The sequence below is a fragment of the Oncorhynchus nerka genome, linkage group LG22, assembly GCF_034236695.1.
Source record: "Oncorhynchus nerka isolate Pitt River linkage group LG22, Oner_Uvic_2.0, whole genome shotgun sequence".
Taxonomy (NCBI): Eukaryota; Metazoa; Chordata; class Actinopteri; order Salmoniformes; family Salmonidae; genus Oncorhynchus; species Oncorhynchus nerka.
Genome location: NC_088417.1, coordinates 87,460,167 through 87,487,528, shown reverse-complemented (window position 1 = coordinate 87,487,528; position 27,362 = coordinate 87,460,167). Strand labels below are relative to the sequence as shown.

The window sequence follows — 27,362 nt, the reverse complement described above, 5'->3', positions numbered from 1 at the left end:
CTTTAGTGCCTAACTGTATTTTAACTATATTTTAACTCTGTCATTTTGGTTAGTAATTGTGGAGTAACTACAATGTTGCTGATCCATCCTGTTTTCTCATATCACAGCGATTCAACTCTAACGGTTGTAAAGTCATCATTGGCGTCATCGTGAAATTCCTGAGCTGTTTCCTTCCTCTCCGGGAACTGAGTTAGGAAGGACACCTGTATCTTTGTAGTGACTGGGTGTATTGATACCACAGGAGTTTGGTGGTACCTTAATTGGGGAGAATGGGCTCATGGTAATGAGTGTAGCGGAATGGTATCAAATACATCAATCACAGTTCCCAGGTGTTTGATGCCATTCCATTTGCTCTGTTCCGGCCATTATTAATGAATGCTTTCTTCGTTTTTACCCATCTGCCAATAGGTGCCCTTCCTTGCAAGGCATTGGAAAACTCTGCTGGTCTTTGTGGTGGAACCGGTGTTTAAAATTCACAGCTCAACTGTGGGACCTTTCAGATAATTGTGTGTGGGGTATAGAAATGAGGTAGTCAGTCAAAAAGTACCATTATTGCACACAGAGCAATCCATGCAACTTGTTAATCAAATTTTTACTCCTGAACATATTTTGGCTTGCCATAACAAAGTGCTTGAACACTTATTGGCTCAAAACATTTCAGCTTTTCATTTTGTATTAATTTGTAAAAATGTCTAAAAACATAATTCCACATTATGGGGTACTGTGTGTAGGGCAGTGACACAATGTTCAGGCTGTAACAAAACAAAATGTGGAAAATGTAATGTAATACATAAAATAGTTAACTGTTTTATCTTCCTTACCATCGAAACACATTCAAATGAAGGGCTTGTCTAGCCCTCTGTCCCAAGCCCAAACCATGCATAGCTGGTCATCCTCTAGGACTCCAGCAAAGCCTAGCTACAGAGGGGGACACACAGACACCATTTGATCCACTACCTGCTCTGTCGTTGTGAGATAAAAACTATAATCCCCAACAGGACTGTGAAAATATATTGATGTATCCGATTTGTCTATGGAATACAGTACATGTACACATCTATTTTGTCCTCTGTATAATCCTCATTACTATGCTGTGTACCATCGAGACAGCAGGGAACATCTTAAAATGTGGTAACTCATGCTGAACCAATGAACATCAAATTGTATTAGGGTAATAACATAAAGTGAAAACAATCTGGAGTAATACAATGATAACAATCATGATGTCTATTTTAAAAAAGGTAGTTACATCAGGTTTTGGTCAATCACGGTTTCATTGAACATCATATTTGTTAGACCATTACAAAAGCATTAGAGCACCTAATATTTCATATAAAATGTGGCCAACTTCTCTTGCATCAAGTGTGAAACTATAGTCCACAATGCTCTATAGAGATGTATACATAGATCGGTGTGAAAAACCACATAAATAAAATAAACGAGGGTTGGTTGGGAGAGGCACACTTCAAAGCAGTGCACTCTTGGTGTATGACAGCAAACACAGGCTCTGATTGAAAAGTGTCTGCATGGATGTCCACATCTCCTCCAGTTTCTCAGATACTCTAGATGCCTCCTCCATGAGCTCTGGTTCCTGGGTGATCAGTCTGAGATGCAGCTAGAGAGAGAGAGAGAGAGAAACTATACGGAGTTTGTGAAGGAAACTCAGAAGTAAGACAAACCATACAGGAAATACACACGTTATGAACCTTTGAAACAAAGTGTGTCTGTGGTGCTGTGAAGTCAAAAACACATTGTTCATGTTCTGTAAAGATACAATTTGAATTCAGGTACTCAACAAAACTGGGCTTAGTTGAAGAGTGAAACAACAGAACTACATATCAAGTCAAACATGTTTTCTTAATAAAACATTTAATTTTTATTTGACTTCTAGAGATGTGGTCATTGGTTTTGATTGAATTGTGTATCACATTATATATATATATATATATATATATATATATATTTTTTTTTTACAGTTCTGTACCGCTTTTCAATTTATTTCCAATGTTCTGACTCCATCTGCTGGTTGCAGATGTAAGTGGGTGACAGTCAATGCAACAGAAAATAGATAGATTTCCCTCTTCCTCTAGTGACATTGTTGACATCATTTAACATTAATCTGCTATAATTACTGGAGTAATAACATCATTGAACTCATGTGTAACAATAAAAACTCAACATGTCAATTAAATAATAACAGTGTTATAACACAGATAACAGCAGCTTATTAACATAGCTACAGTGTTGGTGACTAGAATATTGATGTGGTTACCTTTAGGAAGAGTGCCAGGTAGGCCTGTGCCAGATCAAAGTCCCTCTTGGAGTTCAGCATGCTGGCCACCATCTTCAGAAAGTCTTGTAAGACGGAGACATCTCCACCCATATCAGGGGCCAGACCTCGGAGCTCAGCATCAATCCCAGACGGACCCATCTCTTTCATCATCCCCACAGGGCCACCATCTTCAGAAAGTCTTGTAAGACGGAGACATCTCCACCCATATCAGGGGCCAGACCTCGGAGCTCAGCATCAATCCCAGACGGACCCATCTCTTTCATCATCCCCACAGGGCCACCATCTTCAGAAAGTCTTGTAAGACGGAGACATCTCCACCCATATCAGGGGCCAGACCTCGGAGCTCAGCATCAATACCAGACGGACCCATCTCTTTCATCATCCCCACAGGGCCACCATCTTCAGAAAGTCTTGTAAGACGGAGACATCTCCACCCATATCAGGGGCCAGACCTCGGAGCTCAGCATCAATACCAGACGGACCCATCTCTTTCAGCAACCCCACAGGGCCACCATCTTCAGAAAGTCTTGTAAGACGGAGACATCTCCACCCATATCAGGGGCCAGACCTCGGAGCTCAGCATCAATACCAGACGGACCCATCTCTTTCAGCAACCCCACAGGGCCATCATCTGGAAGAAACAATGAGGATGGATTATGACTCGTTGTATTTGTATTGACCTGAGGTATCAGCAGAGTTCAACTGTGCCAAAACATCCTCTAGTTACTACACATGCTATTAACGTGACATCGGATTTAGCAGTAGGTTCAAGTATTGAGATTCTAAAAGACATTCTTCAGTTTTTTATATGGCCTTAGAAGTGATTTGGGGTGAGAGGAATTTGTATGCTTGCAAGAGGAGCTGTGAATAATTGATTGCGAAGTGATATTCAGACTTGCAAGACGTTTGATTGATTTTGTCATTAAAAAATAAATAAATACATATAAAGACACTGAATAAAGATTTTCTAAAACGTGACCAGGACTCTGCACAATAAAGTCGGGGACATATTTCCATTGTGGTCCCTATTTTGTTTTACATAAATACATTTACAATTACTAGGAGTAATTGCTAGCTAAGTGAGATTCAAACATACATTTGTTGAGGAGTGTGGCAGATTCTAGCTGTTGGAAGAAAGTGGACTTCTGTGCCAGGACTCCAAAATTCACAATCTTTGACTGTGGAAAAAGTAAACTAAATAAACATTATTGAACCCAAATAACATACAGTACTCAGATTTGCTACACACATAATATATTGTCTCAATTTTCTAACATATATGGCATTAGCTCACAGGCAAGGGAATAAAACAAATATTGCTAGAACCCATTTCTTGAATGCTAAATATCAGACATTTGAAAACTCTAGTTTCGACCTTCATAATACCTCTGATGGCAGGGACTTTACAGGCACTAATTATGGTCCATTTAGCCTGAGAATAGTATCTAGTTATGGTGAGGGGTGAAATAAGTATAGCCAGTTATAATTGTAACGGTTTAGCAGATTATTTAAAAAAAGACCAGTCTTTACATGGCTAAAAGAAAAGGAATATAACATATACTGTTTACAAGAAACTCACTCTACATCCTTGGATGAAGTTGCGTGGAAAAAGGAATGGGGTGGTGAAATCATTTTCTGTCATGGACAAAGGAACTCAAATGGTGTAATGATATTAATTAACACAAATTTCAATCTGAATGTGCAAATAGTCAGGAATGATTTGCAAGGAAGGTGGATCCTTTGGAATATGAAAGCAGACAAAAAAGAGATTTGGCTCATCTATATGGTCCAAACCAGGCTGATCCACACTTCTTCTAAACCATTTATACCAATTTATTGAACTTACAGACAACAAATGATCTAATCATTATGGTAGGAGACTACAACACAGTGTTAAGTACCTCAATGGACCGTAAAGGTAATCACTCTACAAACTATCATCACCGTGCCCTTAAGGAAATCACAAATATTATGGACACATTAGAAATCGTGGATATTTGGAGACCAAAAATCCCGACCTAGTGAGAGATACATGGAGACTTAATCAAGCTAGTCGTCTTGACTACTTTGTCTCCTTCTCTCTTGCATCAAAGGTTAAAAAAGTTTTAATAGGAGACCGAATGTGATCGGATCATCTAATTGGCATTCACATAACTCTTTTATAGATTTTCCACGTGGACGGGGATATTGGAAATTTAAATAAAAGTTTACTGGAGGACAACTTATTTTTAACTAAGACAAAATAATTTAAAACTTCAAAATACTCCTGCAACCCGCGTCACCAATTTAGAAAAAAAGTATTATTTACCTCAAATCTGAAATCCACAATAGAAGCTAGCCTGAAGCTAACCAGAAGCTAGCCTGAAGCTAACCAGAAGCTAGCCTGAAGCTAACCAGAAGCAAGCCTGAAGCTAACCAGAAGCAAGCCTGAAGCTAACCAGAAGCTAGCCTGAAGCTAAACAGAAGCTAGCCTGAAGCTAAACAGAAGCTAGCCTGAAGCTAAACAGAAGCTAACCAGTTTACTGGCTAACGTTAGTATTCAGCTAACCATGGTTGGTGGTCATCAGCTATCCTTTAGCTCGAAAAGCTATCGGCAGTTTTGTACAACGCGACTCAGACCAGAACATACCGGACCTATTTTTCTCTCCATATCCCCGGATTTCAACCGCAAGCTCTGGACATTTACACCTGGATCTCGCAGATAGCTAGCTGCTATCCGTGTGACTATTGGCTTACGTCGATCCCGGAGCAACATAAATTATTTCGGAGCTAGCCAGCTGAAGAGTTCCAACAGCCACTCACCTATCCGGACCCGTTTTACTGCCGACGTGGAGCCCCACCGGGCATTCACAACTGGACTACCGATGTTATCTGCCCAAGGGAGTTATCCAACTGGCCACTCCGTCGCGACGTTACCTGAACACCCATCTGCAGCCCGCTAATCGTTAGCTGTCTTATCGGCTGCTATCTGAATAGGTCTATCGGACAATTTTCTTGGGTCACTATAACTATATCTATTTTGCCAATTGGATTGGTCCCCTCTACCACACGGAACCCCACTAATCTACCGAAGGAAACGCACAAGGTGGCTAAAAACAGACCTCCATCCTCTGCCAGCTTGCTACCGATGACCCGGCTAGCTGTCTGAATCACCGTGACCCCAACCAACCTCACAACTCACTGGACCCTTATGATCACACTCGGCTAAGCATGCCTCTCCTTAATGTCAATATGCCTTCTCCATTGCTGTTCTGGTTAGTGTTTATTGGCTTATTTCACTGTAGAGCCTCTAGCCCTGCTCAGTATACCATATCCAACCTTTCAGTTCCACCACCCACACATGCGATGACATCACCTGGTTTCAATGATGTTTCTAGAGACAATATCTCTCTCATCATCACTCAATGCCTAGGTTTACCTCCACTGTATTCACATCCTACCATACACCTTTGTCTGTTGTACATTATACCTTGAAGCTACTTTATCGGCCCCAGAAACCTCCTTTTACTCTCTGTTCCGGACGTTCTAGACGACCAATTCTCATAGCTTTTAGCCGTACCCTTATCCTACTCCTCCTCTGTTCCTCTGGTGATGTAGAGGTGAATCCAGGCCCTGCAGTGCCTAGCTCCACTCCTATTTCCCAGGCGCTCTCTTTTGATGACTTCTGTAACCGTAATAGCCTTGGTTTCTTGCATGTTAACATTAGAAGCCTCCTCCCTAAGTTTGTTTTATTCACTGCTTTAGCACACTCTGCCAACCCGGATGTTCTAGCCGTGTCTGAATCCTGGCTTAGGAAGACCACCAAAGATTCTGAAATCTCCATCCCTAACTACAAAATTTTCAGACAAGATAGAACGGCCAAAGGAGGCGGTGTTGAAATCTACTGCAAAGATGGCCTGGAGAATTCTGTCCTACTATCCAGGTCTGTACCCAAACAATTTGAACTTCTACTTTTAAAAATCCACCTCTCTAAAAACTGTTTCCACCTGCTATAGACCACCCTCTGCCCCCAGCTGTGCTCTGGACACCATATGTGAACTGATTGCCCCCCATCTATCTTCAGAGCTCATGCTGCTAGGCAACCTAAACTGGAACATGCTTAACACCCCAGCCACCCTACAATCTAAGCTTGATGCCCTCAATCTCACACAAATTATCAATGAACCTACCAGGTACCACCCCAAATCCGTAAACACGGGCACCCTCATATATATCATCCTAACCAACTTGCCCTCTAAATACACCTCTGCTGTTTTCAACCAAGCTCTCAGCGATCACTGCCTCCTTGCCTGCATCCGCTATTGGTCAGCGGTCAAACGACCTCCACTCATCACTGTCAAACGCTCCCTGAAACACTTCAGCGAGCAGGCCTTTCTAATCGACCTGGCCCGGGTATCCTGGAAGGATATTGACCTCATCCCGTCAGCAGAGGATGCCTGGTTATTTTTTTTAAATGCCTTCCTCACCATCTTAAATAAGCATGCCCCATTCAAGAAATTTAGAACCAGGAACAGATATAGCCCTTGGTTTTCTCCAGACCTGACAGCCCTTAACCAACACAAAAACATCCTATGGCCTTCTGCATTAGCATCGAACAGCCCCCGTGATATGCAATATATATGCAACTTTTCAGGGAAGCTAGAAACCAATATACACAGGCAGTTAGAAAAGCCAAGGCTAGCCTTTTCAAGCAGAAATTTGCTTCCTGTAACACAAACTCAAAAAAGTTCTGAGACACTGTAAAGTCCATGGAGATTAAGAACACCTCCTACCAGCTGCCCACTGCACTGAGGATAGGAAAGACTGTCACCACCGATAAATCCACTATAATTGAGAATTTCAATAAGCATTTTTCTACAGCTGGCCATGTTTTCCACCTGGCTACCCCTACCCAGGTCAACAGCAATGCACCCCCCACGGCAGCTCGCCCAAGCCTTCCCCATTTCTCCTTCTCCCAAATTCAGTCAGCTGATGTTCTGAAAGATCTGCAAAATCTGGACCCCGACAAATCAGCCGGGCTAGACAATCTGGACCGTTTCTTTCTAAAGTCTTTCTAAAGTCTGCCGAAATGGTTGCAACCCCTATTACTTGCCTGTTCAACCTCTCTTTCGTGTAATCTGAGATTCCCAAAGATTGGAAAGCAGCTGCGGTCTTCCCCCTCTTCAAAGGACACTCTTGACCCAAACTGCTCCAGACCTATGTCTATCCTACCCTGCCTTTCTAAGGTCTTTGGAAGCCAAGTTAACAAACAGATTACCGACCATTTCGAATCCCACCATACCTTCTACGCTACGCAATCTGGTTTCAGAGCTGGTCATGGGTGCACCTCAGCCACGCTCAAGGTCCTAAACAATATCTTAACCGCCATCAATAAGAAACAATACTGTGCAGCCATATTCATTGACCTGGCCAAGGCTTTCGACTCTGTCAATCACCACATCCTCATCGGCAGACTCGATAGCCTTGGTTTCTCAAATGATTGCCTGTGTCAAATCGGAGGGTCTGTTGTCCGGGCTTCTGGCAGTGTCTATGGGGGTGCCACAGGGTTCAATTCTTGGACCGACTCTCTTCTCTGTATACATCAATGATGTTGCTCTTGCTGCTGGTGAGTCTCTGATCCACCTCTACGCAGACGACACCATTCTGTATACTTCTGGCCCTTCTTTGGACACTGTGTTAACAACCCTCCACACGAGCTTCAATGCCATACAACTCTCCTTCTGTGGCCTCCAATTGCTCTTAAATACAAGTAAAACTAAATGCATGCTCTTCAACCGATCGCTGCCTGCACATGCCCGTCCGTCCAACATCACTACTCTGGACGGTTCTGACTTAGAATATGTGGACAACTACAAATACCTAGGTGTCTGGTTAGACTGTAAACTCTCCTTCCAGACTCACATCAAACATCTCCAATCCAAAGTTAAATCTAGAATTGGCTTCCTATTTCGCAACAAAGCATCCTTCACTCATGCTTCCAAACATACCCTCGTAAAACTGACCATCCTACCGATCCTCGACTTCGGCGATGTCATTTACCAAATAGCCTCCAATACCCTACTCAATAAATTGGATGCAGTCTATCACAGTGCCATCCGTTTTGTCACCAAAGCCCCATATACTACCCACCACTGCAACCTGTACGCTCTTGTTGGCTGGCCCTCGCTTCATATTCGTCGCCAAACCCACTGGCTCCAGGTCATCTACAAGTACTGGTCATCTACAAGTTCCCCCTTATCTCAGCTCGCTGGTCAACATAGCAGCACCCACCTGTAGCACGCACTCCAGCAGGTATATCTCTCTGGTCACCTCCAAATTCTTCCTTTGGCCGCCTCTCCTTTCAGTTCTCTGCTGCCAATGACTGGAACGAACTACAAAAATCTCTGAAACTGGAAACACTTATCTCCCTCACTAGCTTTAAGCACTGAGTGTGTGTGGGTGTATGTGTGTATCCCACAACTGTTGCAAAGGAGTAAAAGATGTTAGGGACAATAGAGTGATCCACAGCTATATATAATACAAATCGAGGTGAGGGCGATGGAAATGAATTTGGCAGTTAATCTACTTCAATTCGGTAAATGGCACTTTGTGCTCTTTTCAAAGGATGGATCCCAGTCGGTTACGGGTTATGGGATACAGGGGGTCGAGGGTGGTCTGCCGGGCATTGAGATGACAACCCAACTCGGGATGAGGAGGGATTTTAGCGGGTGAAATAGTAGGGACCAATTGGAGGTTTACTTAGTAGAAATGCAAAGATCATGGTACAGCTACATAGACAGTCAATCATCATGTTACTTTTTAATGGTACGTTTACAAACATATATTTTGATAAAAATAATTGAAAGTTGTGTCTCATTATGATAGGTGGTGAAATAAGTATAGCCAGTTACAATTGTAATGGCCCAGCAGATAATAAGAAAATACCATAAGTATTTACCTGGCTAAAAGAGAAGGAATATATTATCTATTGTTTACAGGAAACCCATTTAACAGTTTTAGATTAAGTTTTATGGAAAAATAACTGAAATATACTTCTCCCCATGGGCAAAGAAATTCAAAAGGGGTGATGGTTTTAATTAACAATAATTTTGATCCAAATGTGCAAATTGTCCAAACAGATCCTCAAGGTAGATGGATTATTTTAAATATGTTATTGGAAAATAAACAGATATGGCTTATTAACCTGTACGGTCCGAATAATGATGATCCAAGCTTCTTTGAAAATATATATAAGAATCTATCAACTCTAAAAGCAACACTAGACCCTATTATTATGGTGGGAGATTTTAATACGGTCTTAAATACCTCTATGGACCGGAAAGGAAATCACACTACAAAACTATCACCCTCAGGCACTTAAGGAAACCATGAATGTCATGGATATATTGGAATTAGTGGATATATGGAGGCTTAAATACCCTGACCTAGTGAGATATACATGGCGGAGGCTTAATCAAGCTAGTCGCCTTGACTACTTTCTCATACCATTCTCTCTGGCACCAAAAGTCTAAAAAGTATTGATAGGGGACAGAATGCGGTCGGATCATCACATAATTGGCATATATTTTACTCTTACAGAATTTCCACGTGTGTGAGGATATTGGACATTTAATCAAAGCCTACTATATGATAAATTGTTTAGAACTAGGACAGAAGAATTTATAACTGACTTTTTCAGACATAACATACAGTGGGGCAAAAAAAGTATTTAGTCAGCCACCAATTGTGCAAGTTCTCCCACTTAAAAAGATGAGAGAGGCCTGTAATTTTCATCATAGGTACACTTCAACTATGACAGACAAAATGAGAAAAAAAATCCTGAAAATCACATTGTACGATTTTTAATGAATTTATTTGTAAATTATGGTGCTATGAGAATAGGAAGGTTCAATTGTTTTGTGAAGCATCACAGCATCTGAAATGGATGATGTTGAGAGATAGATGGGAGGGGTTGAATGGATCTGAAGGGTGGGACTAATAACAAGATAACCAATGTAAAGCATACGGGATCTGTAAAATGTATATAGGTTCGGAACTTTTGTGAAATAGCATAGTTACAAATAGAAATCAAACTGGATGGACATCAGAAATAGAGGAAGGGCTAAGAACAAACAAGAGAGAACTATTGTAAATTAGACTGTGTTTGTAAAATGTGTATAAGATGTATAAATTGAAGGTAAAAGCAGAAGTGTTTATTAGTTTACTCCAATTGGGGGATCGGCGGTAGGGTTTGCGGGGAATAATAATAAAGGTATATTATTTTTTTTTAAGTATGTATGTCTATATAGGTATGTGTATATGTATGCATGCGTGTATGGATATATATATTTACCAAAAAAATATGGGAGATTGGAAATGATGCAGACAATTACATTGGAAGCAACATTCTTTCTGCAATATCAAGCTGATCCACCCCTTAAAAAATACAATTTAAAATAAAATTTAAAAAAGCCCATCCATTGTTTAAAAATGGCCTTTTTTCCTTTGTGCAGATTGCCATGTCTCATTTTCGATGAATTGAAAATGATACTTTGAAAAAAGTATCTCTCTTTTTCAAACAACCATTGCAGAGCTGGCTACAATTTCATCCCCCTGAAAAGATATAACAAATATTATGGCTGAACTCAAATCTGCGGGTTGATAAAATACCTGTATTTATGGGAAATATGTTTGAAAGGGGTATTTTATTCTTAAATTATATTGTAAATTGGAATGGTAGAGTTATGTCCTTCATAGAGTTATCAGAGTTGTATGGAAAGGCCTGCTCAATCCAGGAGTACAACCAATTGATTGCCCCAAAAATGGAGGAGGCAGGTGGCAGCGGGAAGAGGTAGGGAACTGGACTGTCTGCCCAATATAAAGGATCAAAACTGTCGGAGGAATAAAAAATAGCATAAATAGGAAAGTATACCGGTTTCATTTGAGGACCAGGATGTTGACAACTGTGCCATACAGATTGCAAAATAGTTGGTTAGAGATTTTTGATGTACCGATTCCATTCCATGGTTCCATGTATCGATTCCATGGTATGAGTTGATGTATAAAACAACGCAAGATTCAAGACTTCGTGCTTTTCAGCTAAAATTATTATATAGAATTCTTGCCACCAACAAATATTTGATTTTATGCCCCCCAGTTGAATATTTGGGGCATAAAATCATCGAAGCTCTGCAGATTTTGTTGTGAGGATACAGAATCAATAGACCATTTATTTTGGTATTGCCCTCAGGTAGCCTGTTTCTGGTCTCAGGTTCAGGAATGGCTGAAACTGCATAGCATTGATCTAAAATCAACCCTAGAAATAGTACTGTTAGGAGATCTGGAGAGATTGGGTCAGTCAATTACTAATACTCTTAGTAAAAGTATATATATTCAACTCACAATCTGTAGATTCTATTCCATTAGATAGATTGAATGGGCTGAGGGTGACCAGCAGAGATAGATGGGATGGGCTGAGGGTGACCAGCAGAGATAGATGGGATGGGCTGAGGGTGACCAGCAGAGATAGATGGGATGGGCTGAGGGTGACCAGCAGAGATAGATGGGATGGGCTGAGGGTGGCCAGCAGAGATAGATGGGATGGGCAGAAGGTGGCCAGCAGAGATAGATGGGATGGGCTGAGGGTGGCCAGCAGAGATAGATGGGATGGGCTGAGGGTGACCAGCAGAGATAGATGGGATGGGCTGAGGGTAACCAGCAGAGATAGATGGGATGGGCTGAAGGTGACCAGCAGAGATAGATGGGATGGGCTGAGGGTGACCAGCAGAGATAGATGGGATGGGCTGAGGGTGACCAGCAGAGATAGATGGGATGGGCTGAAGGTGACCAGCAGAGATAGATGGGATGGGCTGAGGGTGGCCAGCAGAGATAGATGGGATGGGCTGAAGGTGACCAGCAGAGATAGATGGGATGGGCTGAGGGTGGCCAGCAGAGATAGATGGGATGGGCTGAGGGTGACCAGCAGAGATAGATGGGATGGGCTGAAGGTGACCAGCAGAGATAGATGGGATGGGCTGAGGGTGGCCAGCAGAGATAGATGGGATGGGCTGAGGGTGGCCAGCAGAGATAGATGGGATGGGCTGAGGGTGGCCAGCAGAGATAGATGGGATGGGCTGAAGGTGACCAGCAGAGATAGATGGGATGGGCTGAGGGTGACCAGCAGAGATAGATGGGATGGGCTGAGGGTGACCAGCAGAGATAGATGGGATGGGCTGAAGGTGACCAGCAGAGATAGATGGGATGGGCTGAGGGTGGCCAGCAGAGATAGATGGGATGGGCTGAGGGTGGCCAGCAGAGATAGATGGGATGGGCTGAAGGAAGCTGAGGGTTGTTATGTGGAATTGGAGACAAGTGGGAGTGCAGTTGCTGTGTGAGAGATAGAATGATGGTCAAAGATAAAAATAATAATAATTTTAAGTCAAAATAAAACATAATAAAAAGTACATTTGAATGACACTGAGGGACAGTGTTTTTACAACTAATGCCGGTTTGCCTGAGGCTGATGCCGTGCAGGTGTTTGAGCACTCATATACACACACTCTCATTCAAATAAACACATGTTGCTCTGAATGGGAATCTGTTGGATGACTGGTATGATGTAGTTATTGAATGGGAATCTGTTGGATGACTGGTATGATGTAGTTGTTGAATGGGAATCTGTTGGATGACTGGTATGATGTAGTTATTGAATGGGAATCTGTTGGATGACTGGTATGATGTAGTTGTTGAATGGGAATCTGTTGGATGACTGGTATGATGTAGTTATTGAATGGGAATCTGTTGGATGACTGGTATGATGTAGTTATTGAATGGGAATCTGTTGGATGACTGGTATGATGTAGTTATTGAATGGGAATCTGTTGGATGACTGGTATGATGTAGTTATTGAATGGGAATCTGTTGGATGACTGGTATGATGTAGTTGTTGAATGGGAATCTGTTGGATGACTGGTATGATGTAGTTGTTGAATGGGAGTCTGTTGGATGACTGGTATGATGTAGTTATTGAATGGGAGTCTGTTGGATGACTGGTATGATGTAGTTATTGAATGGGAGTCTGTTGGATGACTGGTATGATGTAGTTATTGAATGGGAGTCTGTTGGATGACTGGTATGATGTAGTTATTGAATGGGAGTCTGTTGGATGACTGGTATGATGTAGTTATTGAATGGGAATCTGTTGGATGACTGGTATGATGTAGTTATTGAATGGGAATCTGTTGGATGACTGGTATGATGTAGTTATTGAATGGGAATCTGTTGGATGACTGGTATGATGTAGTTATTGAATGGGAATCTGTTGGATGACTGGTATGGTGTAGTTATTGAATGGGAATCTGTTGGATGACTGGTATGGTGTAGTTATTGAATGGGAATCTCTTGGATGACTGGTATGATGTAGTTATTGAATGGGAGTCTGTTGGATGACTGGTATGATGTAGTTATTGAATGGGAGTCTGTTGGATGACTGGTATGATGTAGTTATTGAATGGGAGTCTGTTGGATGACTGGTATGATGTAGTTATTGAATGGGAGTCTGTTGGATGACTGGTATGATGTAGTTATTGAATGGGAATCTGTTGGATGACTGGTATGATGTAGTTGTTGGATGACTGGTATGATGTAGTTGTTGGATGACTGGTATGATGTAGTTGTTGGATGACTGGTATGATGTAGTTGTTGGATGACTGGTATGATGTAGTTATTGAATGGGATTCTGTTGGATGACTGGTATGATGTAGTTATTGAATGGGAATCTGTTGGATGACTGGTATGATGTAGTTATTGAATGGGAATCTGTTGGATGACTGGTATGATGTAGTTGTTGGATGACTGGTATGATGTAGTTGTTGGATGACTGGTATGATGTAGTTGTTGGATGACTGGTATGATGTAGTTGTTGGATGACTGGTATGATGTAGTTATTGAATGGGAATCTGTTGGATGACTGGTATGATGTAGTTATTGAATGGGAATCTGTTGGATGACTGGTATGATGTAGTTGTTGGATGACTGGTATGATGTAGTTGTTGGATGACTGGTATGATGTAGTTATTGAATGGGATTCTGTTGGATGACTGGTATGATGTAGTTATTGAGTGGGAATCTGTTGGATGACTGGTATGATGTAGTTATTGAATGGGAATCTGTTGGATGACTGGTATGATGTAGTTGTTGGATGACTGGTATGATGTAGTTGTTGGATGACTGGTATGATGTAGTTATTGAATGGGAATCTGTTGGGTGACTGGTATGATGTAGTTATTGAATGGGAGTCTGTTGGATGACTGGTATGATGTAGTTATTGAATGGGAGTCTGTTGGATGACTGGTATGATGTAGTTATTGAATGGGAATCTGTTGGATGACTGGTATGATGTAGTTATTGAATGGGAATCTGTTGGATGACTGGTATGGTGTAGTTATTGAATGGGAATCTGTTGGATGACTGGTATGATGTAGTTATTGAATGGGAGTCTGTTGGATGACTGGTATGATGTAGTTATTGAATGGGAGTCTGTTGGATGACTGGTATGATGTAGTTATTGAATGGGAGTCTGTTGGATGACTGGTATGATGTAGTTATTGAATGGGAGTCTGTTGGATGACTGGTATGATGTAGTTATTGAATGGGAATCTGTTGGATGACTGGTATGATGTAGTTGTTGGATGACTGGTATGATGTAGTTGTTGGATGACTGGTATGATGTAGTTGTTGGATGACTGGTATGATGTAGTTGTTGGATGACTGGTATGATGTAGTTATTGAATGGGATTCTGTTGGATGACTGGTATGATGTAGTTATTGAATGGGAATCTGTTGGATGACTGGTATGATGTAGTTATTGAATGGGAATCTGTTGGATGACTGGTATGATGTAGTTGTTGGATGACTGGTATGATGTAGTTGTTGGATGACTGGTATGATGTAGTTGTTGGATGACTGGTATGATGTAGTTGTTGGATGACTGGTATGATGTAGTTATTGAATGGGAATCTGTTGGATGACTGGTATGATGTAGTTATTGAATGGGAATCTGTTGGATGACTGGTATGATGTAGTTGTTGGATGACTGGTATGATGTAGTTGTTGGATGACTGGTATGATGTAGTTATTGAATGGGATTCTGTTGGATGACTGGTATGATGTAGTTATTGAGTGGGAATCTGTTGGATGACTGGTATGATGTAGTTATTGAATGGGAATCTGTTGGATGACTGGTATGATGTAGTTGTTGGATGACTGGTATGATGTAGTTGTTGGATGACTGGTATGATGTAGTTATTGAATGGGAATCTGTTGGGTGACTGGTATGATGTAGTTATTGAATGGGAATCTGTTGGATGACTGGTATGATGTAGTTATTGAATGGGAATCTGTTGGGTGACTGGTATGATGTAGTTATTGAATGGGAATCTGTTGGATGACTGGTATGATGTAGTTGTTGGATGACTGGTATGATGTAGTTGTTGGATGACTGGTCTGATGTAGTTGTTGGATGACTGGTCTGATGTAGTTATTGAGCGGCTTCACTGCAAGTATATTGTATATTTCGAATATTCAATTTTTAAAAATTCAACATATAGTAATATGAAGAGCAATCAATCTTTCTTAAATTATACAGTGTTATAATATTTTATTTCCATACACAGTATTGTGATTTTAGGGTCTTCTCATATATTATGAAGAGATGACAACGGCATTACAGAACAATTGCTACACGTGTTGTCTGTCATTGTGAATGTGTAAGGAGACGATGCCTTGGATTTAGCTCAGAAAGCTAAGACAGCCGTGAGTCGCACAGACAAACAGGGCTTAATACCCTGTCGGTGACACGTTTTTCTCCACAGACAACCACCAGTGTCAGAGGAGCAAGACAGTTATATTTTGTGGACCACCAGGTTTTGAAACCCAGTCAGTCACATGTTTTTCTCAACAGACAACCACCAGTGACATGCTCACCTTGATGATGTCGAGGTGGAACATTCTATTCAAGTGAGAGAGCCTTGGTCATTTCTTCAAACGATCATCTTTATTCAATATCGATTCAACGGTCTTGACTGTTGGGCCGAGAGCCTATCCTTTTACAGACCATGCTGTTCCTTATATACCCTATACCAAGATTGCTCAGTCATATCTGGTTCAACCCCCACCCCATATAGATTGGGGGTACCATAAGCCACTTTAGGTTCCTCCTCTGGTCATCTGCCTCTGCTGTTGTCTCCCAGATGACAGGATAATTAGGAATACTGAGGCCTTTGTTCTGTTCATACATGCTATCTCGGTGACACCCACCACATCTGATCTATGGAATGCCAGCTGAAGGTTTTTTTTTATCACCAAGCCATCGCTTAATCAGTTGCCAGCCCAAGCTCCATAAAGACTCCTCTCCGTTAACTCAGAAAGAAGAGAGAGAGTCCTAAGAACCTTACTCTATTAAATAAAACAACCATTTGGTGCATAAATATAACATCTTGTAATACTGCTACCACAATATCTAGTCAAAAGGACCATTACAAGTACCTATAAAATCAAGGACACACTTCCTCCACATTGAATATCTTCCATTATCAATGCTTGAATAATTGGCTGATACCACTGTTACATGTGCCAGTCCAGATGGTGTGGGGGCTTTCTGGCCCCTGTGCTGGGTACAGAGTAAGTGCTGCATGGGCTCACAGTGGCTGTTCAGTAGCTACCTTGGTTGGGACAGGTTCCTGGCAGCATGATCACAGTGGGCTCGTAGTCTGAAGGCAGAGGGCACAGTGATACCATACTGCACAGCGTGTCGTTGGACCTGGAAACACACAACATGGAATAGTCACTCATCATGGAATAATCAAGAATACTAGTAAATATTTTAATAACACTGAATTGTACTACTGAATACTACCAATAACTTCTCATACTGCTACAGCATGTACTCCAACACATATCTTTTGAGATATCAAATTGACAATATTAACACTAATTTGAGTCACATTTGTTCAAAAGACTTACCTAATCAAGATGTTTCCTTTATCAACTAATTCTTGTTTGCAGCTAAAATAAGTTTAGATCTGATTAGATGAGTGCCTATATGAGTGTGAACATGAAATCTGCCGGTTCCCTAACAATGACATAACCTGATAATGATTTTGACTCCCACACCCCATCTTTCCTTGATGTGGTGGTGACTTACCATAAGTATATCCTCAAGCTGTCGACATGGGAGGAGGCCAGAAAGTCCCCAGTTGGTGGCATGGTGAGACTGACTGCATCAGAATCTACCAAGAAGCAGTCCACCAGGCTAAGAAAAAAAAGGAGAGAAATCAAGTCAATGACTGAAGGCTGAGAGGGAGTTTCCACTGGAAAACACTTGAAAGTGATTACATTAATTGATACACTCAATTTATGATAAAGTGAAACAAAGATGGCCTGAGAAATCTTTGGACAAAGGTCATCTCATCGATCTCAGTTTGTGGGGAGAGGAAATGAGAAGGCAGGGCTGGTGACATCACTTTACATCAGTAAAGTGTAAGGGCCCGGTCCAGAAACAAACCCTAACCCTCTACCCTCAACCCTCTATCCTCAACCCCCTACCCCAGTTAGGGACATGCTAAACTACTCCAGAAATGACAGGAATGGTCATACCAGCCGGAGGGGAGGTCCCATGTCCTGATGGTACAGTCCATGGCTGCCGCTATCAACCAGCGCCCATCTGGGCTGAAAGCCTGAGGAGTATCATCAGACAAGAAGAACAAATATTTGAGGGAAAGAGTGAGATCAAATCGAGAGAGATGTGCTAAACAGAGAAAGGGAGAGGGAAAGAGATCGAGATAAGGACTCACCATGTCATTGACCTGTCCTCGATGGCCAGGGAACTTGCGAACAACCCTCTTGGTCTCCACGTCCAGAACATTCAGAGTAAAGTCATCCAGAGCGATGACCAGCATACCACTATACCAGGACAAGAAAAGACTACAATCAGACACTGGTCTACTGCTTTGTAATTACCAAGTGAAACAAATCAGTGTATAAAGTTAAAGGAATAGTGCTGTCAATTAAGCCCTTTATCTCCTTCCCCAGCAACAGATGAATATAATTTTTCTGTCTCTGAGTCCATTATGAAGGAAGTTCGATGTAGTTTTGTGAGCCAACGCTAACCAGAAGTCATTGCTCTAACACTAGTTAGCAAAGGCTTGCAAAACTACTGCTAACTTCCTTCATACTTGACACAGACATAAGTCAAATAAAATGTTATTTGTCACATCCGACATGCCAAATCTTTTCAGTCTCTTGAGGGGGAAAAGGTTTTGTCGTGCCCTCTTCACAACTGTTTTGGTATGTTTGGACCATGAGAGTTCGTTGGTGATGTGGACACCAAGGAACTTGAAATACTCAACCAGCTCGACTACAGCCCCGTCTATGTTAATGCGGGCCTGTTCGGCCCACCTTTTCCTGTAGTCCACGATCAGCTCCTTAGTCTTGCTCACATTGAGGGAGAGGATGTTGTCCTGGCACCACACTGACAGTTCTCTGATCTCCTTCCTGTAGGCTGACTCATCGTTGTCAGTGATCAGGCCTACCACTGTTGTGTTGTCAGCAAACTTAATGATTGTGTTGGAGTCGTGTTTGGCCACTCAGTCGTGGGTGAACAGGGAATACAGGAGGGGACTAAGTACACACCCGAGGGGCCAGAGTGTTAAGGATCAGCGTGGCAAACATGTTGTTGCATTCTCTTACCACCTGGGGGCAGCCCATCAGAAGGTCCAGAATCCAGTTGCAGAAGGAGGTGTTTAGTCCCAGAGTCCTTAGCTTAGTGATGAGCTTCGTGGACATTATGGTGTTGAACGCTGAGCTGTATTCTCACAAAGGTGTTCCTTTTGTCCAGGTGAGAAAGGGCAGTGTGGAGTGCGATTGAGATGGCGTCATCTGTTGGGGCGGTATGCAAATTGGAGTGGGTCTAAGGTTTCTGGGATGATGCTGTTGATGTGAGCCATGACCAGCCTTTCAAAGCACTTCATGGCTACAGACGTGAGTGCCACGGGGCTGTAATCATTTAGGTAGGTTACCAGGTTAAAGAAGGTCTCCATGGGTTCATCTGACTCTGGGAAATTAGAAAATGGGCTTGACTGCCAAATCCTACACTTTTCTTTGAAGCTGGAAGCAGTGCAGTCATATAAGTGCTATTTTTCTCCTGTGGTGTTATCTGACCATTACCTGTCCCGGTGCATGTGTGTGGAGGCGGGTGAGGTGCCAAGGTCAATGGAGTGGACCAGCTTCCTAGATTTGAACTTCCAGATCTTGACCAGTTTGTCAGCTCCGGCACTGATGATCAGCTGATTAAGTCCATCCACGGAAACGCCGCGCACCGGCCTCTTATGAGCTACAGAGTCAGAGATAGGACAGATTAAGCTGAATCTATATCAGAAATCATGAGCTAAATATACACAAGCAATTGTCTTTACGGGGGAACTTACCCTTGTCTTCTCCATATTGACCTCTATGCATACCGGACTGCATGTTGTAAACGTCAATGTGTCCAGATTAGAGTCCTCCCACTACAAAGTTACCACATGTGATGCCTACTGCCTGAGGGGAGAAAACACAGCATTTAACAACATAACTAGCATGTATATTATGTTTGTTTCTGTGTAATAATCATCTTTATCAAATGATTTGGGTTCATTTTACACTAAAAAAACTGTACATGACCAGCAATGTACTTTGCATCCGTAGCGTGGACGTTGAGAACACGGTTCTTATTGAAGCGTTGGGTTCCAGCCTGTGTGCGCCCATGCTGCCCTTCTGATAGTTCCAGGTGGTCATCATGAGGTACCCTCTGTGACATGCTACTATACTGTCCCAATCACTCTGACGGGCACTCTCTACATCACACATAGAATCAGAGAAAATGTCAACATTTTCAAAGAATTAACCACATTCAATGATAAAAGGTTCCACCTAAATACAGACCAGTTGAGTATTTTTATCTCATGAAGGTAATAGCAGTTTTGAAATATTCAAGTTGCTAAACTTTTTTGCTGTTGTTGCTAAACATACCTGAGGCGAAAATGGTGATGGCGGGAAGCTTCAGTTAGTCATACCTCAAGCTTTTCTTTTTGGATTTCTTCTTGTTGATGGAACCTAGTTACCAATTGGTTTATTTTCATGAAGAATACAGGAAACCAGGATTTATGCATGTATACAAACAGTATTGAAATGAACATCTCATTGTCCATAACAGCCATCTTTCCGCGAAAGAGAAAATAAATCGTACCATGTCCTAAACTCCTGTTGAATCTCTCATGAACAGTGGAGAACGACTGCAGAGTACCATCTTGACCTTAGGGAAAGAAAGAGTACAGCGGATTAGGGAGAAATCGAATAATTTTACTAGAAACTCATAGATGCCTGATACATTTACATTTGAGTCATTTAGCAGATGCTCTTACCCAGAGCGACATACAGTAAGTAGTGAGTGCACACATTTAGCAGATGCTCTTACCCAGAGCGACTTACAGTAAGTAGTGAGTGCACACATTTAGCAGATGCTCTTACCCAGAGCGACTTACAGTAAGTAGTGAGTGCACACATTTAGCAGATGCTCTTACCCAGAGCGACTTACAGTAAGTAGTGAGTGCACACATTTAGCAGATGCTCTTACCCAGAGCGACTTACAGTAAGTAGTGAGTGCACAAATTTAGCAGATGCTCTTACCCAGAGCGACTTACAGTAAGTAGTAAGTGCACACATTTAGCAGATGCTCTTATCCAGAGCGACTTACAGTAAGTAGTGAGTGCACATATTTACCAGATGCTCTTATCCAGAGCGACTTACAGTAAGTAGTGAGTGCACATATTTAGCAGATGCTCTTATCCAGAGCGACTTACAGTAAGTAGTGAGTGCACATATTTAGCAGATGCTCTTATCCAGAGCGACATACAGTAAGTAGTGAGTGCACATATTTAGCAGATGCTCTTACCCAGAGCGACTTACAGTAAGTAGTGAGTGCACATATTTTCATACTTTTTTCTGTACTGATCCCCAGTGGAAATCAAACCCACAACCCTGACATTGCAAGCACCATGCTCTACCAACTGAGCCACAAGTCACACATACCAGCACTGAGAATGTGATGTCCGTTCAGGCCGTGGTGCTGGACCTTAGTGGGCGGGGCGCTGTGTCCCAGACGACTCCTGAGTAGATGGCCTCCTCCTCCCGCCCTGTCAAAGATCCACACCTGCAGAATAGGACTTTGATCATTCAAAACTCAACGGTCAAATATATTAATTCTTCATAACCCTATGGTATGTTGGTACTGGATTGTGTTAGCAGTGCTGAATTTGCAACTAGTGATGTCCTAATAAAAGCTTTAAGCTCTGTAGGTAAAAACTGTGTATTGAGACATGACTGAAAAAAGGACAATTGTTTACAGCTATTTAACACTGGTGCCCTCTAAGTACCACTGACCCGAATGCCGTTATCAGCCCCATTGGTGATGAGGAGAGGCTCGCCATGGAGGAATGTTAGTCCAGCGATAGCTGTGTTGTGGACATCTCTCATCTGACACAAGCTTTTTCTCCTCTAGATCCCACAGTCCAATATGTCCGACAGGACTACCAGCCACCATTGCCGGATGGCCATCTAGAAAATAATCACATCAGTGTGACAAGGTAAGTAAACATTTTTTAAAAGCATATCAAGACCGATTTCTTAAAATAATTGACGCAAAATAGTGACAGCACTTACACAAAATGAGGCCACACAATCTAGTTATCACATCATTATAACCATAATAAATACACCACTACGTTCAACTGGTAATGCCACCTGTTCTGAAGGACAATGAAGAGACTGGGCCCCAGTCTTGCTGGAACTTCATCAGTGACTCATCAAACTTGATGTTGTGGATGATGATCAGACCCGATGATAGGCCAACGCCCACAACGTCCACAGCTGGGGTCTGACGAGAAATGTTGAGGAAGAGTGGGTTTCCACTAGTTACCACAGTCACAAAGTAGAAATGGGCTAGATCATTAAAAAACGCATTAAAAAAGTACATTTGCTTTTTGGTCTTAATTTATGGTTATAGTTAGGCATAAGGTTAGCAGTGTGGTTAGGGTTAAAATCAGATTTTAAGAAGAGAATTGAGAAATATTCGGGGTATATGACTTGGTGTCTGTGGTAACTAGTTGCGACTGCTAAAGAGAGATGAGCTGGGCATTTCTGATTAAACAGAAATATTACAATGTGTACAAAACATTATGAACACCTTCCTAATATTGGAGTTGCAGGAATTGTCCATAGAGCTCCGAGACAAGATTGTGTTGAGGCACAGATCTGCTGAAGGGTACCAAAAACTTTCTGCAGCATTGAAGGTCCCCAAGAACACAGTGGCCTCCATCATTCTTCAATGGAAGAAGTTTGGAACCACCAAGACTCCCTAGAGCTGAGCAATTGGGCCTTGGTCAGGGAGGTGACCAAGAACCCGATGGTCACTGACTGAGCTCCAGAGTTCCTCTGTGGAGATGGGCGAACCCATCTCTGCAGCACCACCAATGAGGCCTTCATGGTAGAGTGGCCAGACGGAAGCCACTCCTCAGTAAAATGCCCATGACAGCCCGCTTGGAGCTTGTCAAAAGGCACCTAAAGGACTCAAAGACCATGAGAAACAAGATTGTCTGGTAGGATGAAACAAAGATCGAACTCTTTGGCTTGAATGCAACAAGTCAGGTCTGGAAGAAACCAGGCACCGCTCATCACCTGGCCAATACCATCCCTACAGCGAAGCATGGTGGTGGCAGCATCATGCTGTGGGGATGTTTTTCAGTGTCAGGGACCGGGACACTCGCCAGGACCGAGGGAAAGATGAAGGGAGCAAAATACAGAGAGATCCTTGATGAAAACCTCAGGACCTCAGACTGGGGCGAAGGTTCACCTTCCAACAGGCCAACAACCCTAAGCACAAAGCCAAGACAATGCAGGAGTGGCTTTGAGACAAATCTCTGAATGTCCTTGATTGGCCCAGCCAGAGCCCGGACTTGAACCTGATCAAACATCTCTCAAACGTCAAACACCCTACCCCTTTCGTAGGGTTCTTTGATCAGAACCCCCAGGGGTTCTTCTTCACTGAACCAAAATTGTTTCCATATAGGACCTCAAGGGTTGTCATATATGAAGCAACACAGTACCTTAACCATTCTATACAGTACGTGAAAGGAGTTGAGCATACATATGGCTGACAATTCCTCAACAAAAAAATATGTAGTAATTCAGTTTCAGCTTTGAGAATAAATATACTTCAACCAACCTGCTGAAGCACTGACTCCTACTGCCCATCCTGGGAAGGTGTAAAGGAGTTTGCTAAAATAAAAGGAATTAACTTAATGAGTAGAGAGAATGTCAAGTTGTCCTAATTTTAAGACCAAACTTTGATAAAGCACTCTATAACAAAGTCAGGTACATTACAGATCTTTGGTTGTGCTGTACTTCCATCAGTTTACGTATTTCATAACTAAATTATAATTCTACATGAAAGTAGAAATATAAATAATGGGGTGCAAAGGAGCAAAATAAATAAATATAGTAGGGGAAGAGGAAGTTGTTTGGGCTAAATTATAGATGGGCTATGTACAGGTGCAGTAATCTGTGAGCTGCTCTGACAGCTGGTGCTTAAAGCTAGTGAGGGAGATAAGTGTTTCCAGTTTCAGAGATTTTTGTAGTTCGTTCCAGTCATTGGCAGCAGAGAACTGGAAGGAGAGGCGGCCAATGGAAGAATTGGTTTTGGGGGTGACCAGAGAGATATACCTGCTGGAGTGAGTGCAATTTCTGCTTGAAAAAGCTAGCCTTGGCTTTTCGAACTGCCTGTGTATATTGGTTTCTAACTTCCCTGAAAAGTTGCATATCACGGGGGCTGTTTGATGCTAATGCAGAATGCCATAGGATGTTTTTGTGTTGGTTAAGGGCAGTCAGGTCTGGAGAGAACCAAGGGCTATATCTTTCCTGGTTCTAATTTTCTTGAATGGGGCATGCTTATTTAAGATGGTGAGGAAGGCATTTAAAAAAAATAACCAGGCATCCTCTGCTGACGGGATGAGGTCAATATCCTTCCAGGATACATGGGCCAGGTCAATTTGAAAGGCCTGCTCACTGAAGTGTTTCAGGGAGTCTTTGACAGTGATGAGTGGAGGTTGTTTGACCGCTGACCCATTACGGATGCAGGCAATGAGGCAGTGATCGCTGAGATCACAGCAGAGGTGTATTTAGAGGGCAAGTTGGTTAGGATGATATATATGAGGGTGCCCGTGTTTACGGAGTTGGGGTGGTCCCTGGTAGGTTCATTGATAATTTGTGTGAGATTGAGGGCATCAAGCTTAGATTGTAGGATGGCTGGGGTGTTAAGCATGTTCCAGTTTAGGTCGCCTAGCAGCACGAGCTCTGAAGATAGATGGGGGTCAATCAGTTCACATATGGTGTCCAGAGCACAGCTGGGGGCGGAGGGTGGTCTATAGCAGGCGGAAATGGTGAGAGACTTGTTTTTAGATAGGTGGATTTTTAAAAGTAGAAGTTCAAATTGTTTGGGTACAGACCTGGATAGTAGGACAGAACTCTGCAGGCTATCTTTGCAGTAGATTTCAACACCGCCTCCTTTGGCCGTTCTATCTTGTCTGAAAATGTTGTAGTTAGGGATGGAGATTTCAGAATCTTTGGTGGTCTTCCTAAGCCAGGATTCAGACACGGCTAGAACATCCGGGTTGGCAGAGTGTGCTATAGCAGTGAATAAAACAAACTTAGGGAGGAGGCTTCTAATGTTAACATGCAAGAAACCAAGGCTATTACGGTTACAGAAGTCATCAAAAGAGAGCGCCTGGGGAATAGCAGTGGAGCTAGGCACTGCAGGGCCTGGATTCACCTCTACATCACCAGAGGAACAGAGGAGGAGTAGGATAAGGGTATGGCTAAAAGCTATGAGGATTGGTCGTCTAGAACGTCTGGAACAGAGAGTAAAATGAGGTTTCTGGGGGCGATAAAATAGCTTCAAGGTATAATGTACAGACAAAGGTGTATGGTAGGATGTGAATACAGTGGAGGTAAACCTAGGCATTGAGTGATGATGAGAGAGATATTGTCTCTAGAAACATAATTGAAACCAGGTGATGCCATCGCATGTGTGAGTGGTGGAACTGAAAGGTTGGATAAGGTATATTGAGCAGGACTAGAGGCTCTACAGTGAAATAAGCCTATAAACACTAACCATAACAGCAATGGACAAGGCATATTGACATTAAGGAGAGGCATGCTTAGACGAGTGATCATAAGGGTCCAGTGAGTAGTGAGGTTGGTTGGGGTCACGGCGATTCAGCAGTGGATGGAGGTCTGTTTTTAACCACCTCGTGCGTTTCCGTCGGTAGATTAGTGGGGTTCCGTGTGGTAGAGGGGACCAATCCAATTGGCAAAATAGATATAGTTATAGTGACCCAAGAAAATTGTCCGATAGACCTATTCAGATAGCAGCCGATAAGACAGCTAACGATTAGCGGGCTGCAGATGGGCATTCGGGTAACGTCGCGACGGAGGGGCCAGTTGGATAACTCCCTCGGGCAGAAAACATTGATGTTCTAGTCCAGCTGTGAAGGCCCGGTGGGGCTCCACGTCGGCAGTAAAACGGGTCGGGATAGGTGATTGTAACCCAGTAGTGGCTGATGGAACTCTACAGCTGGCTAGCTGCGGAATAATTGATGTTTTCGCCGGAACCGACGTAAGCCAATAGTCACTTGGATAGCAGCTAGCTAGCTGCAAGATCTTGGTGTAATTGTCCAGAGCTTGCGGTAGAAATCCGGGGATATGGAGAGAAAACAGTTCCGATATGCTCTGGTCTGAGTCGCATTGAACAAAACTGGCGCCAGCTTTTCGAGCTAAAGGATAGCTGATGACCACCAACCGTGGTTAGCTGAATACTAACGTTAGCCAATAAACTGGCTAGCTTCTGGCTAGCTTCTGGCTAACTTCTGGCTAGCTTCTATTGTGGATTTCAGAATTATATATATATAATATATATATTTTTCTTAATCGGTGAGGCGGGTTGAAGGAGAGTGTTTTGAAGTTGAGATGTTTAGAAAAAGAAAAAAAAAGATGCAAAGAAAAGATGTAAATACACTGCTCAAAAAAAGAAAGGGAACACTTAAACAACACAATGTAACTCCAAGTCAATCACACTTCTGTGAAATCAAACTGTACACTTAGGAAGCAACACTGATTGACAATCAATTTCACATGCTGTTGTGCAAATGGAATAGACAACAGGTGGAAATTATAGGCAATTAGCAAGACACCCCCAATAAAGGAGTGGTTCTGCAGGTGGTGACCACAGACCACTTCTCAGGTCCTATGCTTCCTGGCTGATGTTTTGGTCACTTTTGAATGCTGGCGGTGCTTTCACTCTAGTGGTAGCATGAGACGGAGTCTACAACCCACACAAGTGGCTCAGGTAGTACAGCTCATCCAGGATGGAACGTCAATGCGAGCTGTGGCAAGAAGGTTTGCTGTGTCTGTCAGCGTGGTGTCCAGAGCATGGAGGCGCTACCAGAAGACAGGCCAGTACATCAGTAAATCAAATCAAATCAAATTTTATTTGTCACATACACATGGTTAGCAGATGTTAATGCGAGTGTAGCGAAATGCTTGTGCTTCTAGTTCCGACAATGCAGTGATAACCAACAAGTAATCTAACTAACAATTCTAAAACTACTGTCTTATACACAGTGTAAGGGGATAAAGAATATGTACATAAGGATATATGAGTGAGTGATGGTACAGAGCAGCATACAGTAGATGGTATCGAGTACAGTATATACATATGAGATGAGTATGTAGACAAAGTAAACAAAGTGGCATAGTTAAAGTGGCTAGTGATACATGTATTACATAAGGATGCAGTCGATGATGTAGAGTACAGTATATACGTATGCATATGAGATGAATAATGTAGGGTAAGTAACATTATATAAGGTAGCATTGTTTAAAGTGGCTAGTGATATATTTACATCATTTCCCATCAATTCCCATTATTAAAGTGACTGGAGTT

The 27,362-nt window shown here is 42.4% G+C and overlaps 1 pseudogene; it reads right to left on the bottom strand.

Moving 5' to 3' along the window:
* Window positions 1-1,456: 1,456 nt before the first annotated feature.
* On the bottom strand, window positions 1,457-24,619 carry LOC115104823 (WD repeat-containing protein 36-like; annotated as a pseudogene).
* Window positions 24,620-27,362: the final 2,743 nt, after the last annotated feature.